At 39.5% G+C, this 25,002-nt stretch overlaps 1 long non-coding RNA gene across 2 annotated transcripts; it reads right to left on the bottom strand.

Annotated features, from left to right (window-relative positions):
* Positions 1–1,192: 1,192 nt before the first annotated feature.
* Positions 1,193–24,796, bottom strand: LOC142360853 (uncharacterized). Of its 2 annotated transcripts, none has more exons than XR_012763442.1 (3): positions 24,366–24,796; positions 11,120–11,226; positions 1,193–2,392 (listed from the first exon to the last, which is right to left on the bottom strand). It is a non-coding gene; the product is annotated as an uncharacterized LOC142360853 (long non-coding RNA). The 2 variants fall into 2 exon arrangements; XR_012763441.1 differs by lacking the exon at positions 1,193–2,392 and adding an exon at positions 7,697–9,109.
* Between the last annotated feature and the right edge of the window lie 206 nt (positions 24,797–25,002).

Below are 25,002 nucleotides of genomic sequence, written 5' to 3'. Positions count from 1 at the left end.
CACTTTACAAATAAAGAACATTTTTAACCACAGGATTTCTATTCCTACTCCAGACTCTCTTTTAACATCATGTGTAATGCTTCAGAAGCCATCTTGTAAGTATCACAAAAAATAATTTTACTGTCATTTAAATCGATTTCAGTAGAACTTTTATGGGATCTTAAAATACAACAGCAAATATTTTGGGCCACTATTGCAGTATTAACTTAGTGTGGATAGTGACACCTGTGAATCTAGCAAATGTAACAGATGTAGCGGATGTAGATAAAAGTTCTCACTTTAGGTCATCAGAATCATTGCACAACCAAAGCAAGTCTTGGTTCTTTGTGAATAATTGGGACGGTTGTAAGATAAGAGACTCCTGAATAGTACCTTTAGGCAGCTGTTGTTGGGAGAGCAGATGTGCAAACTACAGAGATAAGGAAGCTGCAAGATGACCATAAGACCAGAACAAAGCAACATCGAAAGACACACGGTATATGTCATCTTAGAACTGAGTTTGCACAGAAGCAAAGGTAAACCAGTGGACACCGTGATGAAGAATACCAGCCTTCATCTGAAGACCCCCGACAACCACCAAGAGGCGCCAACAGATGTGCATGAAGGACATTAACATATGCTAATAAGTTCTCGGGGAAAAAATATGAATATGATAAGCATTTCTCAGAAATGTAATGAATATGTATGTTAACACAGCATAAAAAGCTAGTAGTTGTGTCTTTTCGGCATGCACACTTCGGCAGAGCTATACCCTGTGCGTCCCGCGCTGCAATAAAGAACACCCACTTTCTAAAACTCCAAACTTCAGTTTTAGACAGTGAATTATTTTGCTGCTTTCCGGTAACAACAGCAATCTTCCAAATGATAATTTCATCTAAAACTGCATCAAGTACTGAAAGAGGAATAGAAAAGTTCTCTGTCTCGTATCCAAATTGAAATAAAACTTCTAACATTGCCCTTCAGAAGGGAACAATTTCCCTCATTTGGTCTGCATGTCAACAGTTCCAGATCTACCTGTCCTATTATGGAAGGTATCAAACCTGAAACGATTATCGAGAGTGCAGTTACTACTACCATGTCCGCTTTTTACTTAACCCCATCTGAAAGCTCTTTACAAACGGGCTTACCAAAGCCTACCTATAAAGCAGACCATCATTATCTACATCAGAATACCAGATCCAAAAGTCAGATATTTTACTACCATAAAAGTTTAATTTCTCATAGCTGTATGCTCTGAAAAGATGAGAGCATTTACAATAACATAGAGCCCCTCAGTAGGGAAGCAGGCCTAATACACACATGTATCCATCTTGTAGATTTCTTTATTCAATAATGGCACTATCTCACAACAGATAGCCACGCTGCAGCGCTATGAGGAACAATTTTCAAGGACTGCAAATCAAACACCTCCAAAACCTTCGTAAATCTCTGAATTCCCCAAAGCATATTCAAATGGGATCTCATTGTGCTAGCAAACGTATTCAATTTTCCAGTCGGGGCAATTTGAAAGAACACAGTCAGTCCCAAAATGGTCACACACATTGGATTTTCACTTGGGATCGCAACCAACCCCCCAGCTTCCAATATATATCTTAATATGATCTATACAGAAAAACAAGAAGGGATTGCTGCTTGGGGCATATTCTACTGAAGCACAACAGTCAAGCCTACAGTGCTTTATAAATTTTTTTAATGTATTTCCTCACTATAGTCACCTAATTTCCTGTGACCGGAGTGTGACCAAAACTTTACAACCCTATGAGCTGTTAGAACAAGTCCACTAAACCTTCTCTGTCATGAATTCCTCCATTCCTCATTAATTATTTTCCCAAAGAAATAATAAGACTGACAGAAACTAGAGGTCAATCATCATCATTGTAGTAACAGCCACCTCTTCCTTCCATTAGGTCTTCAAAATATCTTCTTCAAAGTCTACTCTACTTTGGCATGGTGTTAATACGGAGCGAAACTAAGAGATTCCATTCTTTAAAAAACAACCCAAGAGCTTTTGGAAGGTAATAAAATTGTGGAATAACTCCCACAAGAAGTCCTTTCCTGTTTTCTAGCCTTATGCATTTTGCTTTTTAAAGAAAGAAAAAAAAAAGAGAAACTATATATAAATGCTGTACCCTCTGTGGAGGAAAAAAATCTGATTTTTAATCAGTCTCCAGTAGTGACTCATCACATTCTTGAGCCCGTGCAAAAACGTTTGGCACGTATTTGAAACGTGAAAATGGCAGGCTTAAAGCTCTTTTAAGTGATGGATCAGAAAGTTTGCTGTATTCTTCGAAATCAGTTGAGAGTAACTCAGCAGCAAGAGGGCAGAGCCTACTTAGGCGTACAAGCTGAAAAACCGGATCTCTCCAAGCTGCTTCAGCTGCTGCATCAAGCCCTGCAAGAAGAAAAGGGGAATTAATGCTGGAAGCCCCAGCGAGCCATTCTCCGGGAACCTCTCCCCGGAGCAGCGGCGGCCGAACGCTTCTGCAGCGGGGGGAAGCCACCCCCGCCCGGGCACTGCCCCGGGCCTCCCTCCGGCGCCTCCGCGGCCGCCGCCATAACGCCGTCAACGGGGAAGAACCGGAGGTGCCCGAGGCCGCCCTGTCCCGGCCCGGCCCGGAGCCCTTCTCGGCCACCAGCCCCGTTCCCGGCTCCCTCCCGCGGCGGCCCGGGGCCCAGCCAGCAGCACCCGCCGAGGCCCTCGCCGGGAGGACGATAAAACACAGCGTCAGGGCGCTTGTCCCGCACAAGCAGAGCCCGGCACGGAGCCCGGCAGCACCCCGGCTCCCTCCCGCCGCCTCCCCTGCTGAGGTGGCCAGGCGGCACCGCGCCCCGCCAGCCGAGGCTCTGAGGGCCTCCCCCCCCCACCCGCCGGCGCCGCCTCCGCATCCCGCTACTCACGGCTCCGGCTGGGCGCCCGCCGCCGCCGGGCGGGAGCGGGGCGGGGAGGGGGAGGAGGGGTGTTGCAGCCGCCGCCGCCCTGCCCGGCGTCCCTTCGCCCGTTATCCTGGCAACGGCGGCAGCGCGCGGCCGCGGCCCGAACGCGCGGGAGCGACGGGCGGCGGCGGCAGCTGCACACCGGGGCGGGGGGGGTGGGGGGTGAGACCCTCCGCCGGCTGCCCGGGGCCCGGGGCGGCCGGCGAGGGGGGGTTCGGGGAGGAGCGTGGTGCCGTTGCCCCGCGCCTCGCCCCGCTCGCCTTTCTGAGGGAGCTACATCAGCCGCGGGGGTGCGGGGCCGCTGCCGGCTCTCCCCCTCCTTTCCCCGTGGGGAGTTCGGCATTGAAAGCTTCGCGCCTTGAAACCCGCCCCGTGCCCCCACGCATCGGGGGGTTTCCCGCTTGCGGGGCCGATGCTGTGAAACCACCTCGGTTTTACACGCTCCCAGTTAAAACTTTGCTGCCGAGTTTGGCTGCGCAGGGAAAATTTATGCTGGTTGACAGTGCTCCACGGTCCAATATTTGGGAACTACTGTCTCGAAGAATAAAGCCCATCCTTGCCCGTTTAGTTCTTCCCTGCGTAAATCACTGGCTGCTAACCAACCCGGTCCAGACCAGTCCCCGTGGCTGCAGCCACCCCTGATTGCTAAAACCTACTCCTAGAAATTCTCGCACAACGGTATAATGATGTGAAATGCCATTTCACTCAAATTTGACTAGAGACCAGGACTCAGAGAGGGCTCAGACGGGACTTAATTAAACCGAGGTTTCCCTCTTGAGAAGTTTATGCTCAGCCTGCTATACTTCCTCCTTATTTTAAAGGTAGGAGGCTAAAATTTAATTAGGGAAATAGGCAAACAGTGCCTTGGAACTAATATAGGCTTATGTTCATTCCCAGATTACCCTTTGTTTTCTCTCTTGACACTTTGCACCATGTCAGGAAAAAAAAAAAATCTTTATGTGCGTTCTAGTATGTTCAAGTCCAGTCTATATATATATTTATATATTTTTTTTTAATGAGAAAAAAACAGAAGGGTAGTGAAGTGTTTACCTTACCTCACCTTACTTTCTCAATGCAATCTTATTGAACACAGGACGTAAGTACACGAGAGGCAGGGACATGCTGGAGAGAGTCCGACAAAGGGCCATGAAGATGATGAAGGGACTGGAGCATCTGTCCCGGGAGGAAAGGCCGAGAGAGCTGGGACTGTTCAGCCTGGAGAAGAGAAGGCTTGGGGGAGATCTCATCAATAATAATATTGATAATATATTTAACATGTATAATATATTAATAATAAATACCTGAACGGAGGGTAAAGAGGATGGAGCCAGGCTCTTGTCAGTGGTGCCCAGTGACAGGACCAGAGGCAACGGGCACAAGCTGAAATGCAGGAGGTTCTCTCTGAACATGAGGAAAGCCTTTACTGTGACGGTTGCCCAGGGAAGTTATGGATTCTCCATCCTTGGAGACATTCAAAAGCCATTTGAATCATAGAATCATAGAACAGTTTGGTTTGGAAGGGACCTTTAAAGGTCATCTGTTTGGAAATGGTCCTGGGCAACCGGCTCTAGGTTGAGGAGGAGGGTTGAACCAGATGAGGTCTAGAGGTGTCTTCCAACCATTCTGTGATTCTGTGATCCATGCAATGAGGGGAACTAATAGCACTGGCACTCTGGAATTCAAAACTACCCTTATCTCTCTAATGATATTACACTGAGATAGATATCTCAAAATAAATACCCTTTAAGAGAACAAAAAAATACCCTTCAGTACTCAAGAAAGCTATGGGGCAGCAGTTATCAGGAGAAGAAATACCGTGTTCCAAGATATTTTATAGGCTTTGAAACTACAACTTTAACTTTGAGGCAATTATCTTCACCAAGACTAGAGAAAGGAGATAGGTAAAGATGACAGATATTTTTACTTTTCCAGGCTAAAACCAGGGCTTCAGACCCCCAAGCTGTCACACATATTTCTTATATTTTGATTTATCACTATTTGTTTGGCAATACACATTTTCTGCGTTCTTTTAGGCTTTTCCAAGGAAAAAGGAAACCACTCTTGAAGCAATAAAAGGAGCTCTTTTGAGACACAAATATATGACAAGTTTTACCCTTACTGTGCTTGATCTTGTGGAGTAGTTATTGATTGTGGTAACTATGGTGAGACAAAGAACATGTTGTCTAATCTTTTGATTGCTATCATAAGAGTACTGTGGTCATCCTTAGTTGTAGATTTCTTAAACACATTAAGAAAAAAAATCATTTACATAGCTGCCAGCTATCTGCTACATTTGAAAAATGTAGATGGTATTAGTAAAAACTAGATTTACCCAAAAGTTGAGTGCCTTTGTAGTTAGCTGCATAATTTATTCATAAATGGGAATAAAGCTTCAAGAGTGTATTAATATATTCATTAATCTCATAGCAAGCATTGCCTGGTGCTTTTTTTTTTCTTAGAAGAGCATGAAGATTATTCTTACAGTTACACTCTTTGAAGGTTAGAATTTAAAAGTTACTCTGATAAAAGCAGGACCAGTATATAATGTTTTACTCATGTATAGGTGTAATAAGAACCACTCTTAAGTTTTACAATTATGAAATTGTAGACATATATGATGGGCAAAAAAACCATGGAGATCATCAGCTGCTAGCTCATGTGATACCAACCAAGTACTTTCAATGAACATCTCTTTACACCTCTCTTGCAACATTTTTTCCTTATTAAAGACTGATTAGGACCTTAACAGAACAAGAAAAATCCTAAAAATGTACTACATGTCACTGTTCTGTGAATTTTCACATACTTATCTTACAATCCAGAGAATGTAAAATGACACACTAGAGAATATTGCAAAAAGGCACCATACTCTAAAAAATGAATTATTTTATTCTTCTGTAGGCTTCTTCCACTTTCCAAAACTGCTATTTTTTTAAATTTGTTATTGTCAGTAAAACATTCACTAGATCAATCCGCAAAGGAAGGGCCATTGATCTGCATGGTGTGTGTGTTGCAAAATAGGAAAATTTGAAACCGTATGACCAATTGTGCGATTTCTTCCAGCCTACATAGGCTGCACCAGGGCATACAAAAGCTGTAAGAAGCCAAGATCTTAGCACTGAATGCTGATCTGCGATACTGAAATTCAGAGTCTGCTTCTTGAATCTTTCCTTCTGCAACATAAGTGAGAAATTTGTATGTGAATGATGAAAAGATTACAAAAGCAAACACAGGATTATGTATCTTCTCCACTAATGGAGAAGATGAGAGAACAAATATTGGAGAGATGTTAAGCCATGTCAGTAGAGGCACCAGGCCAGCATCCTCAGCAGTTTTTCTACACCTAACTGCTAACAAGGAACTTAACCCAATGCTTTCACTTAGAATGAGGTGCCTAAAATAATTTACAACTCAAAACCTCCAGAACGGGAGTTTATACTGAACAACCTGCCTCCTCCTGTGCTATGTCTCTGGGCTGCACCTCAAGAAATTGAATGCAGTTGCCCAGTCTGGTTTGTGTAAGTGGCTGAAACTGCCTTGAACCAAAATCTTGCTAACATAAACCAGCTTTTATTCCCTTTGGTTTTCCTTCCTTTTCATATTTCATCACTACTAAATTGTTAGATGTCCAAGTTGTGTCTTTAATTACAAATGTGCGAAGTGCAACTGACTACGGCTTAACACAAATTTTGGCACTGCGTAAGCAGCAAGATAGTCCAACTCACCCTGCAATGCTAATAGGAATATATAAAGCTGACCCTCTCCTCACAGTTGCTCGTTACATGCATTACAAATGTTTCATCAGATTCAAGGAGAAAATTTACTTGTTTAGCAGCGCACAGTTTTCATTAAGTACATTTTCAGAACAAACCCAGACCCTAAGGTTGCCTTTTAAAGAGGTTTTACTTTTTCAGCCTTTATGCAAAATTTTAATAATACAGTATTGTCTTATGTGGGAACATAGAATCTGTGCCCCAGATTCACTTCATAATATCTGCTCTATCCCCAGTTTTTGCAATTACATTTCAGGGCAAAGTATGAATGACACCCCAAAGTAGCTGTATCATTGGAAAGAGCACTTAACAGCAAGAGTGTTTTATAAAAGTTCATGGAAGGACACAAAAGAGGAATTTTTTGAAGGATTTCTTTATTGGATCTTACAGACTATTCTATGAAATGTATTTGTCAATTTTATAATAGTGTGCTGTAATTATTCAAATTACATTCATAACTGAAAAAGACTAGTCAAATGCAATCAAAACAAGCCACTTCAGATCATTACTCTAGCAATGAAGAAGAGCTTCATATGAAAACTAGAGGGAGAGGATTTTCCAGCTAGTTCTAAATCTCACATTTTTTATTATGGTCTCAAAAACACTCTATTTAGCCCTGCTTAAGCCACGGGGGTTCACAGAATCACAGAATCACAGAATAGTAGGGGTTGGAAGGGACCTCTGTGGGTCATCTAGTCCAACCCCCCCGCCGAAGCAGGGTCACCTACAGCAGGCTGCACAGGACCTTGTCCAGGCGGGTCTTGAATATCTCCAGAGAAGGAGACTCCACAACCTCCCTGGGCAGCCTGTTCCAGTGCTCCGTCACCCTCAGAGGGAAGAAGTTCCTCCTCATGTTCAGACGGAACTTCCTGTGCCTCAGTTTGTGCCCATTGCCCCTTGTCCTGTCACTGGGCACCACTGAAAAGAGCTTGGCCCCATCCTCCTGACACCCACCCTTCAGATATTTGTAGGCATTTATAAGGTCCCCTCGCAGCCTTCTCTTCTTCAGGCTGAACAAGCCCAGTTCCCTCAACCTCTCCTCGTAGGGGAGATGCTCCAGTCCCCTCACCATCCTTGTAGCCCTCCGCTGGACTCTCTCCAGTAGCTCTTCATCCTTCTTGAACTGGGGAGCCCAGAACTGGACACAGTACTCCAAAAAAAGTACATCTGGTTCCACCAGATGACCTCCAGAGGTCTCTTCCAACCTCAGTTATTCTGTGATTCGGTGTGAAATGGTGAAGTATTTGAGTCAGATTTGGTGAGGCATTGTTTTAATCCCTCATGGGACTGAAAATGTGAGTTAGAGCTCCTTAAGGTAGAAAGAAACACTAGATATGGATTTCTTGCATCTGGGTTGGCTGCTTCATTACTGGGTTACTGAATAGAAGCAATTTGGTGTGAAAATAAAAATTGTGTTGCATAACAAACAGTATGTTTAATTTAGCATAAAACTTTTTGTTTCCTAGTGTGAAAAGCCACAAATTTGGTTCTGTGACTCATTCCCACCACACATATTTTTCACTTTGGCTGAGAAGGCAAATATTCAATTATTCATGCAACTCTCTTTAGAACAGACTGCAGCTATGACAATGCTGGAATGCCAAATATTATTCTTAGAAATGGTGTCTTGGCTGCCTAAACTAATACCCTTGCACATGACGGTTGTCATGGCCTCTCACAAAACCGTAACATTTCATGTGCTGAAATGCAGGTTCTGTGACCAACAGAAACTTTTTTACAGGATTACCTTGTCTATATATATAAATGCCATCTCTGTTGCACTCTCTTACTGTAACAGGAATTCTGCATAATACTCATATACCTCTATCTAACCAATTTTTGTTGAATCCTGGAAGTCTAAAAGAAACTCTCACTAAAGGAACAGAGTTTCTCCCTTGGGTCGAGTTAGCTTGTATTAAACAACTGACAAAGATCATATCTGGTATCAGAATACATGGTACAGAGAAACAGACATTGTCTTCCTACTGTTATGAGGTGGGAGATGCAAATTCTTGTGACAGAGTTGTTAACTCAGAAGCTGCTGCCGTGAACTTAAGTAGAAAAGTTCCTGGCTCAGATTAGAGCAGGAAAACAAGATGAGGCATGTGATGATAATGCACACAAACACAAGCTACAGGCATAATATACACAAGGTAATTTAAAACAGACAGTAGCAACTAAGGCATTAATAATAGATATGGAAATGCATCACTGTGTGAAAGGACATAATACTGTTGGTAAAACTATGGTTGACCTTATATTCATTTAAAGGTAAGTTATGGACTGGAAAATTCTCAACCTAAGACATAAAAAACAATTTTAGGAAAATAAGCAAAAACAAAACATTGATTTAAACCAGCTGAGGACTTGGATCTTTCTTTCTTCCAAAGAAATACATCTCTCTGTAAGAAACATTAAAATATGGATCTGTGTTTCTACATAACCCAGAAATATGTACATTAATACATAATTGTTAGCATTCCTAACTAGAAATTACGCATTAGCAAAACCACTACCAGTTGCTATTCCACTGATTCAGTGTTATCACTTCCCTTTTTAAAATTCTTACTTTGCAACAATGTAGTGTCATGAATCTTTATCCAAAAAGGCATACAAAGCCCACAGAGGACAAAGACAACCTTTCCACAGGCTTTAGTTGAGACTAATGTGTGCATGAATGTATACACACCTCCACACATAAAAAGAACACGTATCCTTCAAATGAATTTTTAACCTAGAAGACTTTATTACAATCAATGCAGAAAAACATATGTATTCTTTCCAGTATTTTTACCTAAGAACCCTTCCTTACCTAAGCACTCCTATGAGATGATACTGAACCAGGACAAGCACTTGAATATATCTTAGATGGCCAGTATATTTATACATAATATAATAACAGCAGCAGAAAGCAGTGGTCTAAACTTGAGATGCTTTTTCAATGTTTTTAAAATAGAATTTACAATAAACTTAACAATGAGAAAAAGAGCCAATGTAAACACCTTCCAAAGTGTACTCCTGGCAACAAAAAATGTTTAATAACTTGGAAGCTGTCTAGAAGCTGAAGTCTTGCCAATAGTTTCATCTTACCTCTCACATATGGCAAGCGATACAATTGTCTTCATAATACACTTCATTTTTTTCAGACTGCAGTTGATCTACTCAGCTACACATCTTCCCTGTTTGAACCGTCATTCAAAACTTCTGTCACAGAAGGTCTAAGGTCTTAAAATTGCATAGTTTTGATCAGCTTTCAGGAAGAAAGCAGATTAAACACCTTACACTTCAGTGACTTGTGAGAAAGCAGTTGTGTTTTCTAACTATCAGCATGTTCCTAGATAATGCAAAGATTTAAATCATCCATACTGACAATGGCCCGGGTACTCACAGCAGTGATGTTCTTACGCCCTTAATTATACTTTATAGTTTGAACTCTTATTAAAATAGCCTTCTTAAGAAAGATTTGAAGGAATCCAATACTGAAAGAGATTTTTTTCTGAATTTCAGAAATCTCTATAATGAGTGTAATGAATTTTTAATCTAGTTAACATTTCATGTAAGTCTAAAATGCAGGTTGTTTGATAACTTTTAGTTGGAGATAGTGGCATTCTTAATTCACATCATTATCACCATGGATATTACTGAACAATAAAATTACGTTTTTCTATTTGCAGTGTATTTTCATGGTACAGTATATGGTGAGAGCACAAAACTAAATAATCTATATGCAACAAATTTTGAGAAAGCATTCTAATGGTTTTCATTACATTGTGGAGAAATACCGGCAGAATTTTCTTTGACTTATTTTTACTGTTATGCTTGTGAATGATTTTACCCACTATCTAAATTGCCTAGAAGTATATGTAATAATAGAGCAAAGGAGAAAGATAAAAATGGATTCCCTATTCATATTGGTCTGTGCAAACAGATAAACTATTACCTTTCTAACCTACTTTAAATACTTGCTAAACTTGTTAAATACCTTCAGAAGTAAGAACAGATGTTTATTTTAAAGGTGAAAATGAAACCATGTGGACTTGTCAAGAAAGAACTCATTACATTTTAAAGAAATGTTTCATTTCTTTACAGTAATTAAAAATGCACTTAGTAGTTTGCATTTAGTAGTTTGGATATACCACTGCTGTAGCTTTTAGTATCCCCATATTTCACACAAAACTCCTTTTCTGGATAAAAAGGTTCTTCCAAGGACCTTTCATTTAAAAAATACTGCAGCAGATACAGATTAAATAAAAGCTATTATAGATTGAGTAAAATAGTCTAACTGATACAACATTAGGAGTTTTCAGAAAGTGCTAACATTACTTGGGCCTTTACAGTGGAAATATTGTTCTATATTCTAGCTAGAATTTTAATTTCTTTAAGAGTCACCATTTTATCATCTGGATTTTTACCTGCTTTGTTGGAGCATAAGTGAGAACCCAGAGGCACCCTGAAGATTCAGTCTACAGGAAGCACAGCAGAGCCTTGGGAAGAAGTGCTTGGCTGATGAAGGAGTTATCTGAAATAAAATATGAAAGCAGATGAAAGTGGAATCTGAAATTTTTATTTCAAATAAAATGTAAATTAGAGAGGGGGAAACATCATCCTAAATCAGAATCTACAAATGCAGTGTTCATATTTCCAGCAACATGGTATTTAAAAATAGGTATGGTATCAAACGGAGACCTTTTCCTTTATTGAAGTCAATTATTTCCTGTTGATGGTGTAGACTTCCTTTGTTTTGACAGGAAAATTGTATTTTCAAAAACCAAAAATAGTCCATTTCAGATTTATCTTTTCATTTCTCTGGATAGCTCTTCTGTAATGACTTCACAGTCTACAAAAACAAAATCTACACAAAGTAATATTCTCTTGGTTATCCGAGTATTCAGAAAGACATTACCTACCACATCTTCATTTGTGGGTCTCACAATTTACGAGTAACATTTGTTCTGCAGTTTGTTTCTAAAAAAGGCTAGTGTTCCCGTAATAACAGTATCCCTCATAATTTTTAGAGATATTATATATATGGAAATAATCTAAAACATTCACTGGTACAGGAAGCTTATGTATTTATATATTTGGTGCATGGAGCGCAGATATATTTCTGTACTATCTATATTTCTGTTACATTTAAATAATGAACATCCTCCCAAATCAGAGCACCTCTACTATGGCTTTCCACAAGATAAAGTTCTGACCAGAGAGATAAAGAAATGTAAACAATTTCTACCATTAAAAAAATTATGTTAAATAATTACACTAAAATTAGTCAGAATTCCCTATTCTGCCACTCTGGATTTAGTAACAGTTCTACTTACCAGATGGTATGTAATTAGGACAGCAATCTACCTCTGATTCTTTTAAATATGTTTTCTCTGGGCTGAGTTTTTGATCAACATGCAGAAACTGATTATTCTCTTAATTCTGTGAATTAATCAGGTAAATGTCACAAGATACATTTTACCAATAGCCAAGGTTTTTAAATGCTCTGATACTGTTGGGGTATTCTTGTTAATCACTGAAAATAATCAGTGTTCATTTATGACGAAAGAAAATGACTAGCACACAAAAACAATTAAAAATGCCAATCTTCATCTGCATCTGATCTGCATTTTTTATGGTTCCATTATGAAATAGTAATTTCATAACTAATACTTAGTTTTCACAAGGAATTAGTTTAAATAAATTATCAGTGGTCTCCTAAAGAAAATTGTTAATTTAAATAAAAGGGAGTCCATTAATTAAGTTTACTACTCTCAGTAAACGAACTAGTGATACTTTAATTATATTTTCAGTTACTCAGTTCAGAGAACATGACAAATCTGTTTTACTTTCTAATGAAATTTTTAAAATGAGCTGTTTTCACAAAGTGAATAGCCATGTCACTTCTGATGGAACTCTGCTTTTAGATGATAATGAATCACAACATGCACGTAGATTTATAAAATGTTACATGTGCTGACAAGCATTAGTCATGCTTTTTACTTGTTAATATTGCTGCCCTCACGAATTCTAAGGCTCATGGAATGATAGCCATGAGCTATGTGCTACGGAAACATGAATTTCAAAAGAATGTGTAAAATCAACATTCCCAGGTTATATATTGGGGGCTGGAAAAAATCATGACCTCATAAAGTCAATGGCAAAATTCCCACCAATTTTCTTCCCTTGAGTCTAATCCCCCATTTTTAAATTTGCATTATTGTCAGTTGAAAGATCTCTGTGTGGTTCTTTGAAATCTTTTCTCTCTTTCAACATGAATGACACTTTTTTAGATTAAAACACTTGTAAAATACAGTTGTAAGAAGAACTATTAAAAACACTACGGAGGAAATAAGTTTATTCTTTTGAGTAGTTCTTTTAACTGAGAAAATTAAAATCTAAGAATATTATGATAAGTACAGCTAGATGTTTGTATGAAGTTTGGCTAAGTTATTGAAGAACTATTTCCATATATGTACAATATTGCCTACCACCTGCTTCCTGAAATAAAGCACTTTATATATGTATTATCTGAATTCTTTAGAGGCTTGAACAGATTTAGATAATGATTCAGTACAAATTATCATTTGTGGTCTCATGGACTAAGAATAAAGGATAGAATTGCAGAATTCCTTCATTACTAACAAAATGTCTACTGTAAAGGTCTCATGGAGAAAGTAAGCCCCAAACAGCTGTGTTATATTTTTCATGTATTTGTCTGGATTGAATTGTCTGTCTTTAAATATATTCAGTCTGTACAATATACATGAATTACAACAACATTGTCGAGATGTATTGGAGGAAGAGAAATCAGAAATGCAGGGAACAGACATATCCCATATATGGTCATAATTATTCCATAAATTACTAGAAGGCATGTCAACAGCACTATGAATAGTATTGACTTTCATTCCTGAGTTACAAAAATGTAATACGTTATCTGAATTATTTATTTGGAAGAAGAACATGTCGGTTTCCAAATAAAATGTCAGGGAACTATTTGAAGTATAAATACCATAGGTGCATAAATGCAAACTGTTCTGCATCTCAACCTTTTTACATTTTTAATCAACCAATTATGGAACACACTGAGCCTGTTAAAAAATGGAAGAAATATACCATGTGGATTATTGAGCTCCGGAAAGCTATTGAAATCTGGCCTTTAGGAAAAAAGGACAAAACCTATAAGTTCCAGATGGAATAATATTCTGAAAGCTGAAATCCCCAAATGTAGAAGATAGAACGCTACTGCCAGTGTTCAAAGAGTACTGAGAATTTGAATTTTAAAAGAATAACAATCTGGAATAAAAATGGAACAATGGCAGCTACAAGAGTCAATACATCACATTTTACATGTAATTTTTTTTATGCCTCCATTTTTGATCACAAAAAATTGTTTAATATGGCAAGTGTCCTCTTACATTTTTTCCTCTCACTGCTGATGAAAAAAACCTCATGTCTTTGCACAGAAAATGGCATATATTTATTTGGGGATAAAGTGAACAGTACAAATGGTGTTGTGTACCCTGGCATCATATAAAAACAATGTAAAAACCTATTCATTTCCTCTAGACTTTGAAATAAGCTTATGTAGTCTTAATATTGGAAAGCAGAGGTATAGGAGTTATATAAGTAAGGCAAGCCATGTTGGCTCCACAGTTTTAGTAATGAAAGCATGACTAAATCTACGACTCCATTTCTCTTCAGTATCTCATATTTTAATCAGGAAAGAGTAACTTTTTAAAGAGTAATTTTCTTCAGGTTAAACCTGACCAGCTTCACCTGAATTTAAACCTTTTGACCATATTTAACAATGTTTGGTTTTGTGGTTTTCAGCCACAAAATTGTGACAGCTGAGAAGATCTGAGTTTAAGGGGCCCTTTGAAACTGAATAGATGTATGAGAGTTTACCTCACCCTTCTCAGAGTCTTGAACTCCTCAGAAAAAAAATCCAGCCATACAATTAATATTTCTTATTTAAAAATAAAGAGAGGAAGAGAATTTTTGTTACAAAGGATATATAGCCACTAGTACAATAATTTACTCTTATGTTTGTGTCTGTGCTGAAAACTCCATTGTACAGAATTGCCAAACTCAGTCAGTTTTGCAGTCTGATAAAATTATTGCTGGTTCATATCTTTGTGGTGTTCCAGTTGTGCAAAATGTCCAGAAAGCTGCTGTCATTGGCCAGCTGACAATTTTCTCCCACTCAGTCTGACAGAGTGGACTATTCACATGCCGCATTTCAACATCCACCTTTCCCTAGATGTCTATATGGAAAAAAAGGTGAGGTAATAATTTTACACTGGGAAAATTGTATTTTTCAAATATCATACAACTGCAAATTACCTTAATATATATACAAATGTATATATTAATTCTTTCATATGGTAGCCTGAGAGACCAAACAAAGATCAGGTTTCCACTTTATTTCATGATGTACACATACCAAGAGATTTTCAGTCACTGTTCTGACAAGCTCTCAATTTGAATAAGCAAGAAAGACAAATGGAGGAAGAAATGAAATATTAATATCTCTAGTTAGAGACGGAGAACTGTGCTAAAGAAAAAGCAACTGGCTTCCAGAGATTCAAAGACGGAGCAGAGGCAGGATCTGAGTGTCAAATTTCTGTGATAGTACAGCATCTTGATTTGAACATCGTCCTCCTTCCATGCCTCACGGGATTTCACATATGATTTTCTTTTAAAAACAAATCTGGTTTGCAATCCTGACTGCAGCGACCACAGTTTTTCTTGTTCAGACCAGAATAACCATCCTCCATTTATTCTGGAACTTGAAACTCTTGTTCCAAACTCTTCCCCACAGAGGAAATGCCAAAAGAAAAAAGTGCTTTAATAACATACAGATAACCACAAGAGTAAAGCTACAGTAATTTTTAGTGAAACTTGATCTTATCAAAGAAAATCTGCATATTCTAGCTAGCTTATTCACTCTTTTAAAAGTAAGTAAAGAAGACAACACCTCCCTCTTTTTCAGAAGCAGAGATGGAGTACTAAGTGCCTTGCTACATGCTTTGATTACAAGTAGACTGTTTTCTTTCAGTACATCACTGTAACCAGGAGTCCCATCATACTCTGCTTATTGTCTCTAAGGTAGAGTTTTAGGTGCTTTGCCTGGCTGCTCGCAGAAGGCATGCACAGAAGCAGCGTGGTGGCAAGCATGCATGGAAAGGGCAGCACAAGAAGCAGGTTCCACAGGACTTTCCAAGCACTTCCAGGCAAGGAAAATTGTAAGGGAAAACTTTGGGGTTGGTGAATTTGGATTAAGGCTTTTCTGTCTGAGTCTAACTCAGGCATCTTAGCCTCTTTTGGGCCTATAAGCACGAGAAACATTTCTTACAATCACCTCATGGATGCATGAAATGAATCCTCTATGTAAATGTTTACAGAACTAGTCTTCAGAAGAGTTAATTAGAGAAACAGCATTGTATAGTTCTTAGTAACCTTAGACTACTCCTGATTTGGATTTCTAAAAATGAACAATATTTTCTTTGAAATTGGAAGGACACATTTAATTGTAGGCTGATTGGACCTGGGACAGGATGCAGCTGCAGTGTATACGAGTGGGCTGCTTAGCGAGTACTGATCATCTGAAAAACAGCAGTAATCTCTGTCAAGTGGCAGATTAAAACCACATCTTTGTATTTTTACTATAAGATTCTGTTGCATAATAGCTAATGTATACTGCCATGTAAATGATGTATAGGTTGTGAGCTGGCCCCTTGCTCAACGGCAAATTTCCATCTAAAAATTTAGCCACCTCATGTAGTGTTTTGTTTAAGGAAGGTTTATAGTAGGCCTTTTGCTGCTGAGCTGTAACACTCCAATTTATCTACCTGAAATGTCATTATATCTGGATCGGTATAAATGATGTTTTCATTCCCACAGTGCTGATTAATACCAAACATTGTCGTGTGCTCTGAAAAACTGCTTTTAATGCACTCCTTGTACCAGTTACTTTGTTTTTTATAAATAACCAGTTTAGCTCTTTTAAATCAAATTAAGAAAGGCAATTTCTCCTTTTTGTATAAGGTCTTATTTTCAGTTACTTCTCCCACGTGTATGTAAATGGCTGGCCTTGATAAAGGCCGGGTAGATGCTGTGCATGCAGCACATTATTTTTTGCAACCATTTTCAGCAATTATGCGTAACTATTTTCTTTACTTTTCCATAAATTCCAGCATGCCGAATGCAGAAAATTATAAGATTATTTTAATCAGCTCTTAAATGCAAATTGAGCAGACCAATCTAGTCAGCTATAAAAGCAGTTGATCAGAAGTTATATTCTCTTGTTAATAACGTGTTGGATTCTTTCATTTCCCAAAATAACTTCCTTACAGTTTAAACTTTCCTGCTTATAATTGTTGAGTAGAACATAAAACCCAGTTATTTGAAGTGATTGATCTAAAAAGCTCACAGTCCACAAACCTTTATTACGAACTGCACATTTACTTATAGTCTGCCTTGTAACCTTTACTCCCTGTCCCTGGCCTAACCTCAAGTTCTAAAACGAGGAGTCATCTGCCATGCAAATCCTTAAATTTTCCAAATTAGTCTTACAGTAACATGTCATAATTCAGTGAAAGTGTTTCTAATCCATAAACCTCACAACAGCCATATAAAACCCAGTATAGTCGTGTAGGTAACTTGCAGTACTGACAGTGAACATCCATAGGTGCTAATTCTTCTAGGTAAATATACAAAATCATCTGAAGGTGTGTGGAATTCATTTTTAAGTGGTAATTTAAAATTAACTTTCTTCAGCAGGATTAACTTTATAAACTCACATTTTTAAGAGGACACTTTAAAAAAATATCTGGATACTAGAAAATTCAAAAATTAATTTTTATGAGCTATCACTATATCTTACTACAAGATCTGCTAGGCATACTAGGAAAGTGCTACGCTCACTTTTGATTTTTTACTAACTTACAAAGAAACGGCAGATCTAGACATGACAGGTATGTGTCTCCTACACATGCCCTCAGCAATCCAACCAAATAGTTTCCCATACACATATTACCTGCTGCCATGCTGGAAGCCTGGTTCTACTAATGTTCCTTGACACAAGTAGCCTCATGAACTTCAGTGGGCTACTCATGCATTTTAAACAGAAAAAGATACAGATCTGAGAATAGTAAGGGCTTTAGACTTCATCTTGCTTTAAACTTTGAAATATCTTTGGACCAATCCATGCCAACTAAACTGTGAGGTGTCGTGTTCAGTATTGATAATATAATTGGGTTTATATAATTTGGTTTTGTAGCCTATAATTAAAATGGTGAACTGAATATACAGAACAGAAATGAAAGATTTACTTCTTAGCGGTAGTGGGAAATTCTTTCTTAGAAAAGGTAAAAGATTATATAAAATATTAATTGTATTTATTGATTAAAGGTCTGAATATAAGTGATCTGTGGTTGAATGGCGAGACTATAGAAAATGGATGGCTCACAAGAATAAAATTTGGGATGCCCTGTTGTGGGCACAAGGTTATCTGAGAGATATAGCAGAGGGTAGCGAAGAACGAAAACAGAAGAATGAAGAAATCAATCAGCAAACACTCTGGTATTAAAATTTTTAACCTCATTGTTCTGACTAGTATGTTTTTAATTAAGACTTTTGTTTTCTTGTGTGACATTCATAGAAATTTTAAACTTATTTTAAAGTTTTATCGTGGTGTTTACAGACCAGTGTTTGATGTGGTAGCCACACTACAAACACACCGCCAGAGATCACTCCCTGCCCCAGATTACAACACATATATTTTTACTGATAATAAGAAAATATTTTCATTTTAACAACTATTTTATTTGCTCTTTATTTGGCTTTTATAATTTTTAGATTTAGATGGCTAACATAAGTCATTATGCAAAATGGCACTGATGTGGCAAGTGTTGGTGTGAATGGGGTCTCTTCCAGAGCCAGGGCCTTAATCAGCAGAGTTGCTCCAAGCCCACGTAGATTCCTCTGCTAAGTTCAGGAGAGAAGATGGTTATTGTTCCTGCAGAGACAGCACAGTCCAAATAATAGAGAAATCTGATGTAGTACACCAAAACCAGAGTTGTTTATTGACCTGCACCCAAGCATCATATAGTGTAGTACAACTCATGGTTGTTTCCATAGCCATAAAGGAGCAGCAAAGGAGAAAAACCACCATCATGTCTGCAGCAAGAGCCTAGCCTACACACACAAAGAGATTCTCCAGACTGAATCTGCTTTTTTGCATAAGCGCATTTGGGAAATGCCCTCTGCCGTTTATCACCAATACTGCATCACCATACTCCTTTTTAAGAAGTTTGTGGTGTTTATAAACTAACATTTTATCTCTGTGTTGTATTTTTGTTATTGTCTAGAAGTTTCTGATGCATGCAGTTAGTTATCTGCAGCTAGCAGAAGGCTGGCCAGACTATCTTGTATCATTTGTCCTGCAAGGCAGAGAAGGTAAGGGAAAGCCATCTATTATGCACAAACAACTCAAAATATTTCTAAGTTGCCCTTGGCAAGCAGGTGCAAGCAGGTGTGTACTTAACCCAAAGATAGCTTATATATATGTAGTCCTTTTCCCCCAACAATCTTGAGAGACAACATAAACGCTGACTCCCCTTTTCAGAGGATTCCAGGGTTTTGCACTTACAAAGCCGTATTTGAATTGCAGATCCCAAGTACAACAATGTTCTTTATTACTTTTCATGCTGTTGGACTGTGTGTTTTGTATGTGATTGTGCTACATGGCAGGTTTAGAGATCCTCAACCTAGCACCATTTAACTCTGTGTGTAGCTGTCCAGGCATTAATTTAGGAAGTGATTTATGTGATTTCATGGTATGTTACTCCTTAAATTTGTAACTAGTCCATTGAGAAGGTCTTCCAAGCTTTTCTTTCCAGGTTAGCTGTGAAGTCTCTTTCAAAATTGTCCTTAACATTCTAGTTCTTCATCAGCTTTAAGGTAACTTGATGATGACTGTTTACATATATTCACAGAAAAAAACTGCACATGGTAAGAAGTTAAATGGTACTCATTCTTACAGTTTTCATTGTTGGCTGAAAACAGACATGGAAGTAATTACAGCAGCAGATGTCACACAATTTAAATGCTCTGGTCATTTTATGATGTCATCTATTGCAAAAAGATAGCTACATAGCTAGAGTGACTGCCCAAATAGGCTGTGATGTCAGTCATTCACGCAGAAATAAAGGTAAGGAGTAGGCTGTAATGGTACTGCATGAGTTACTTCTCTTAATTTTGCTGAGCGATTTTAGGGAAGCTTCAGCCCTTCATATAAAGATCTGGCCACCAATACTTGTCCTGTAATTGTTGGTTTGTTCTGACAACTTGAGACTCACCATGAGCACGATGTATGAATTTTGCTTGTAATTCCTCTGGGACACCTTCACAATTCCTTAATATGCCATATAACTTGAGTTGACATTTCATTACATATCTATTTGTGAGTGAAATTCATTCTGTAGGCTGAAACACGGTACTGGAATAGCATGCATGCATTTGGAGTTCCTGAATCACCTTCTAGACATGAAGATATGTAATTTCTGTTAAATCAGACACTACAAGCAAACAGCTTGAAATTTTTCTCCTGTAATTGCAGCAAACATATTTATAATCCACACAACAACTTCCATACAATCAACTAGATAAGCATCTAAAAAAGAGCAGACAAGATAAACTATCAGCTGCGGTGTTTTTGATTTGACTGAACTGTGTGATATAAAAATGAAAGTACTCTTGCTAGCCATCTGCAGACAGTTCCGGCTCCTCTGAGTCTTTCTGTCGTTAACAGAACTGCCAGGAGGTGTGATCTGTATGCAGTTGGAGTGTAATGCCTCAGAGGCAGGATCCCTACTCTACTGTAGTATATGCACAAAGAAACACTTCCTTTCCAGCGCTTTTATGGTATCTTGTAAGATGTTCTTGGTTCAAACACAACGGTCTTCTCATAGAAATCGTCCCCATGATTTCGGGAAAAGTGGCTCCACATTTGCAGTATGTGGAGGTGATGTCCAGCATGACGGAGGGTGCTGCCTGGAGGTAGTTTGACTGCAAGGTGACTGCTTGGTAGGCTGGCCACGCCAGGGGTACCACTGCTCATCCGTTGGGAAGGCAAAGTGGATCTCAGGTTAGCTGGAATCAGGTGTATTGGATCAGGTGCAATGCCGTAAAAAAGACCCGAGTATTTATCTCGCTGCCAGAGGGCTAGGACGGAGTAAAGGAAGTAGCCCTATGTTTGCAGCAGTTCACCATTCCTGGTCTGAGACAAAAGGAATGACAATTGTGGTGAACACTGAAGCCAACAGTATGAACACTGGCTGTTCATCATCAAAGCTTTCATGGTTTGAAAATTTGCTATTGTGAGATAGGTCTCAGGTAAATTTCAGATTTTACATTGTACTGTTCTTAATAGTTCTGTAAGCACTGCACAGTTAGGAATAGACAATGTGTACCTTGATTTGAGACCTGAAAAATATGGTTGCAATTATTTTTTCTTTTTTTCTGGGAAGGGTGAGCTCTTCTACATGTTCTATGACCTTTTCCAGTCCCAGTGGAGAGATGACGTGCTCAAGAAAAGACTACTCTGTGCATCTGATTTAGTATTTAGCAAAATTCAGTTTCAGCCCTCCTGTACTGACATGCTGAAGTACAGCCTTTAGGTTTTTTTCATGAGCTTCAGGCATCTTTCCAAATACAGTAACATCATTCAGATAATACTAGATTCCCGGCTTGTTATTATGAATTATTAGCATATTTGAAAAGCTCTGGATGTTGATTCAGGTCCACATGGCATACGATTAAAAAAGAAAAGTCCATTAAGTGTAATAAATGCTATGAAACTCATGCTGCCTGAATGCATGTTAATACGCATTCTTTAAATCAATCGTAGAAAACATACTCTGCAACTACAACATCAGTATCTGCAAATGGTTAGCTGTCACTCACAATGGCTTTGTTTGGCTTCCTTACATCCACACAAAAACAAGTATTCTGGTTTGCTTTTTGTCACCACTGTGCTGAAACTAATTCAGACAATGCAGCGTCTCCATTAGTATCATTCTGGGCTATTTTTTTAATTATCTTGTGACTCAGCATCTCTCATTCAATTGTAGAGAATATAATTTCCATTGTAAAAGTGGCACATTAGATTGAATTGTCACGCTGTGAATAAATCCTTCTGCACACATAGCGTTTCCATATAATAGTTGATAGTATTCCTTTTGTAACAGCTGAAACTGGAATATGTATTGCAGCAGTGTTTCATTGTATCAGAGCAATGCATATATATGTATATATATGTACTTGCATATGTAGTGCAGTTCACAGATTTCTGCTTAACAGGAATATTATTTTATACAATAAAATTTCAGTAGAACTTCTCAAAAGTCATTTTTCTATGCACGAAACAAAAAGAACAATGTTCTTCAGGTAGCTCACTAAATATGTCCAGTGTCAAACTTCAAAGGCATTGCAGGTAAATGCCTTTACTGAGTACCGAAGCTCAGAAACCAGCACCCAATGTTATTTTAGTAGGATGTGGCCATTCTTCTGACGCAAGAAAAAGTAACGAGACACAAATGCATCTGTAATAACTGCTTCTATCCGTGGTCAAAGCAGTCACATCTGCACTGTCAATGTCACATAAATATTGCTTAGGTAGAATTTCATTATGTATTTTAATATGCCATCTTTCTGCAGTATTTGCAGGTTATTCAATTGGGCTTACAATGTGCTGTGGAGACAGCAGTAGTATATTTACACACACACACACGTATCGACACACTTATACATGCTAGGTATGCTGAGCTTTTTAGCCATAGTTCCCGTGGCTGCAGTTGGAACGTAGTTCACCATTTCCCAATTTTGCTATTGTCAATTCAGTTACAGTAGCAACGGTTATGATCTCTCGCAGTGTCAGGTCCACCTCCTGCAGTAAATACTATCTATAATCAATAGGAAATGCTTTCTTCCATAAGCCGAACTTGACTCTTCTCTGCTGTACTTCTACACTTAGACATGATCTTTAAGTCCCTCAAAGCAGCACTGTACTGTTCTGTTGAGTCACTTGGTTTCTGTGTATGCTGTCAATTTTTATGGGATTCAGCTACATCTATTGCAGAAAAAAGTATCTTTCATTTCAGGAGCAGATTCATTCTTTTTGATCATGAAAGCACAGAGAATGCACACCGGCTCTCTGCTCTGATACAGTAAACAGCATAAGTGGTTTTCTTTCTCTAGCAAAGTCAGTGCTGTTGACTCTATGAATTCCAACCATTTGCATGTGCACAGAAGGAACTTAGGAGCACCTGGACTTAGTAGGAATGATGCAAATGAATTAAATGGCAGCACAGACACTCGTCTCATTTCTTCACCAGCTGAATAGAAAGGATGTAATACTAAAAAGATTATTCCATGTGTCCACAGAAATACCAGATATAAGTCTGATCCTGACTGCAACAGGCAAAACAGCAGAAACCAACCAAACCTCCCCACAAAGGCAGACTAGCTTTAGAAGGTCACTGAATTTCTCTGTACCTTGACAAACGTCCTCTGTCCAACACCAACGCTGCAACACCAGAGCTCTCCTGAGTAACGGAAGTTCAGTTCATGTTACGTACATGAAACAAACGGATCAACAACTGGATCATCATCTACCCGTGAACAGATGGGGAACAAATGCAGAATGTTTCTTTCAGTCTTAAAACAGCCATTTGTGATGGGAGTGACTGATAAATTTCTCTAGGCTTTTTTGTTTTGTGGTAGTTTCAATACCGAAAACAATGAGGGTATTTCGAAGGCAGTTTTAATGAGGTACTTAATTACTAAAGATTTAGACTTTTAGCATAGGGGATGAGACATGAATGAAGCTTGTATGGTGCAGGAACAAAAAGTCACTAAAGGCGAGGAAATGCAAAAGCAAGAAAAAGGAAGTAGGACAGAGGCAGAAAAGGCAGAAAACGAAGTCAAAGAAAAAAACATAGAAAATAAGTGATCCTAATAGCAAGACTTTTCTTTCTAAATGTTACTAAGGTGGCAGTAAATAACAAAGGAATATGTAGCTGTTTCAACAACTGGATGACTGTAAAAAATTTACACAACCTAACTATTGAACCTGAAATATGCCAGTTGGAACAACATTTTTCTCAAGAACTTCTGAGGCACAGTCATGTGTGAAGTCACTGTCTTCCATGTATCATTTCCAATTAGAACATAAAGATGAGGAGGAAGAGTGGGATTTGCCTGCAGCTGGACCTCCACACACCATCCGACTGCTCTGTGTGAGTGTTTTGGGAGTGCAATCAGGTTGCCACTTCTGCTTCCTCCTGGGCTGCCCCCCCTCATTTTCTAGACAAAAGAGTCAGAGCATTGCAGTAGCTGGGAGTGACTTTTTTTTTCTTCCCCAGTAAACTATACATTTGTGGGAAAATAAGGTTTAATGTTACCAAAAGCAAGAAGGCAAGGCGAACAGGGGCGCTGCTGGAAGAGGGATGAAGGAGGGAGCAGGGACTGAACAGATGGATACACAAAAGCCTGAATAATTTTTAACTCGCTTCAGTCTGAACAAAAAAATGCCATTTGTATTTCAGTAGTATTCCAAAAATACTTTAACATTTGGGGGAGGGAAGGAATCGGGAGAAAACCCACATCGCAGCATCCTGCCACTCGGGAAGGTGCGCCGATCCCTTCGCCTCGCGTTTCGTGGGTGTCTTAATCCCAGGTCATCCAATAGAAGAAACCATCCCTCAGCAGTTTCAGGAGCGCAGCACACCAACTCCTTTGTTTACACGGCAACGGAAAAATGTTCTTTCTCTCCGGTTCCGACACGAGAAGGCGTTAGAACGCTCCCGCGGGACCCCCCCGGGCCGGGACCCCTCCGGCCGGGGATCGGTTTGTCACCTTTCGGCCCGCCGGTCGAAACGAAGCGAAGAGCGCGCAGGCGGTAACCGCCGCGGCGACAGGCGCGACGGGCGCCCCGCCGTACTCCCCTCACCGCGGCCCGCCGACGGCCCGGCCCGGCCCCGCCGAGGCCGCGGGCCGCCCCAGCCGTAGGTAAGCGCCAGCGAGGCGGTCGCACGCCGGGGGAGGGCCGGGCCCTATTTTCGGCGGGGTTTACCGAGCGCAACGGGGAAAGCAGCGGCCAGCGGGCAAGGAGGGGATGGAGCAGGCCCCAAACCGCGGCGCCGGCGCCAGCAGCAACAGCCGGCGACGCCGGCCCGCGCGGCCGCCGCCCCCCGCCCCAGCGGCGCCCTCAGCGCCGCGTCCCCGGGGACACGCCCCGCCC

Source organism: Opisthocomus hoazin, chromosome 3 (genome assembly GCF_030867145.1).
Source record: "Opisthocomus hoazin isolate bOpiHoa1 chromosome 3, bOpiHoa1.hap1, whole genome shotgun sequence".
In the NCBI taxonomy this organism is placed as follows: domain Eukaryota; kingdom Metazoa; phylum Chordata; class Aves; order Opisthocomiformes; family Opisthocomidae; genus Opisthocomus; species Opisthocomus hoazin.
This window is presented reverse-complemented; position numbering and strand designations above follow the sequence as displayed.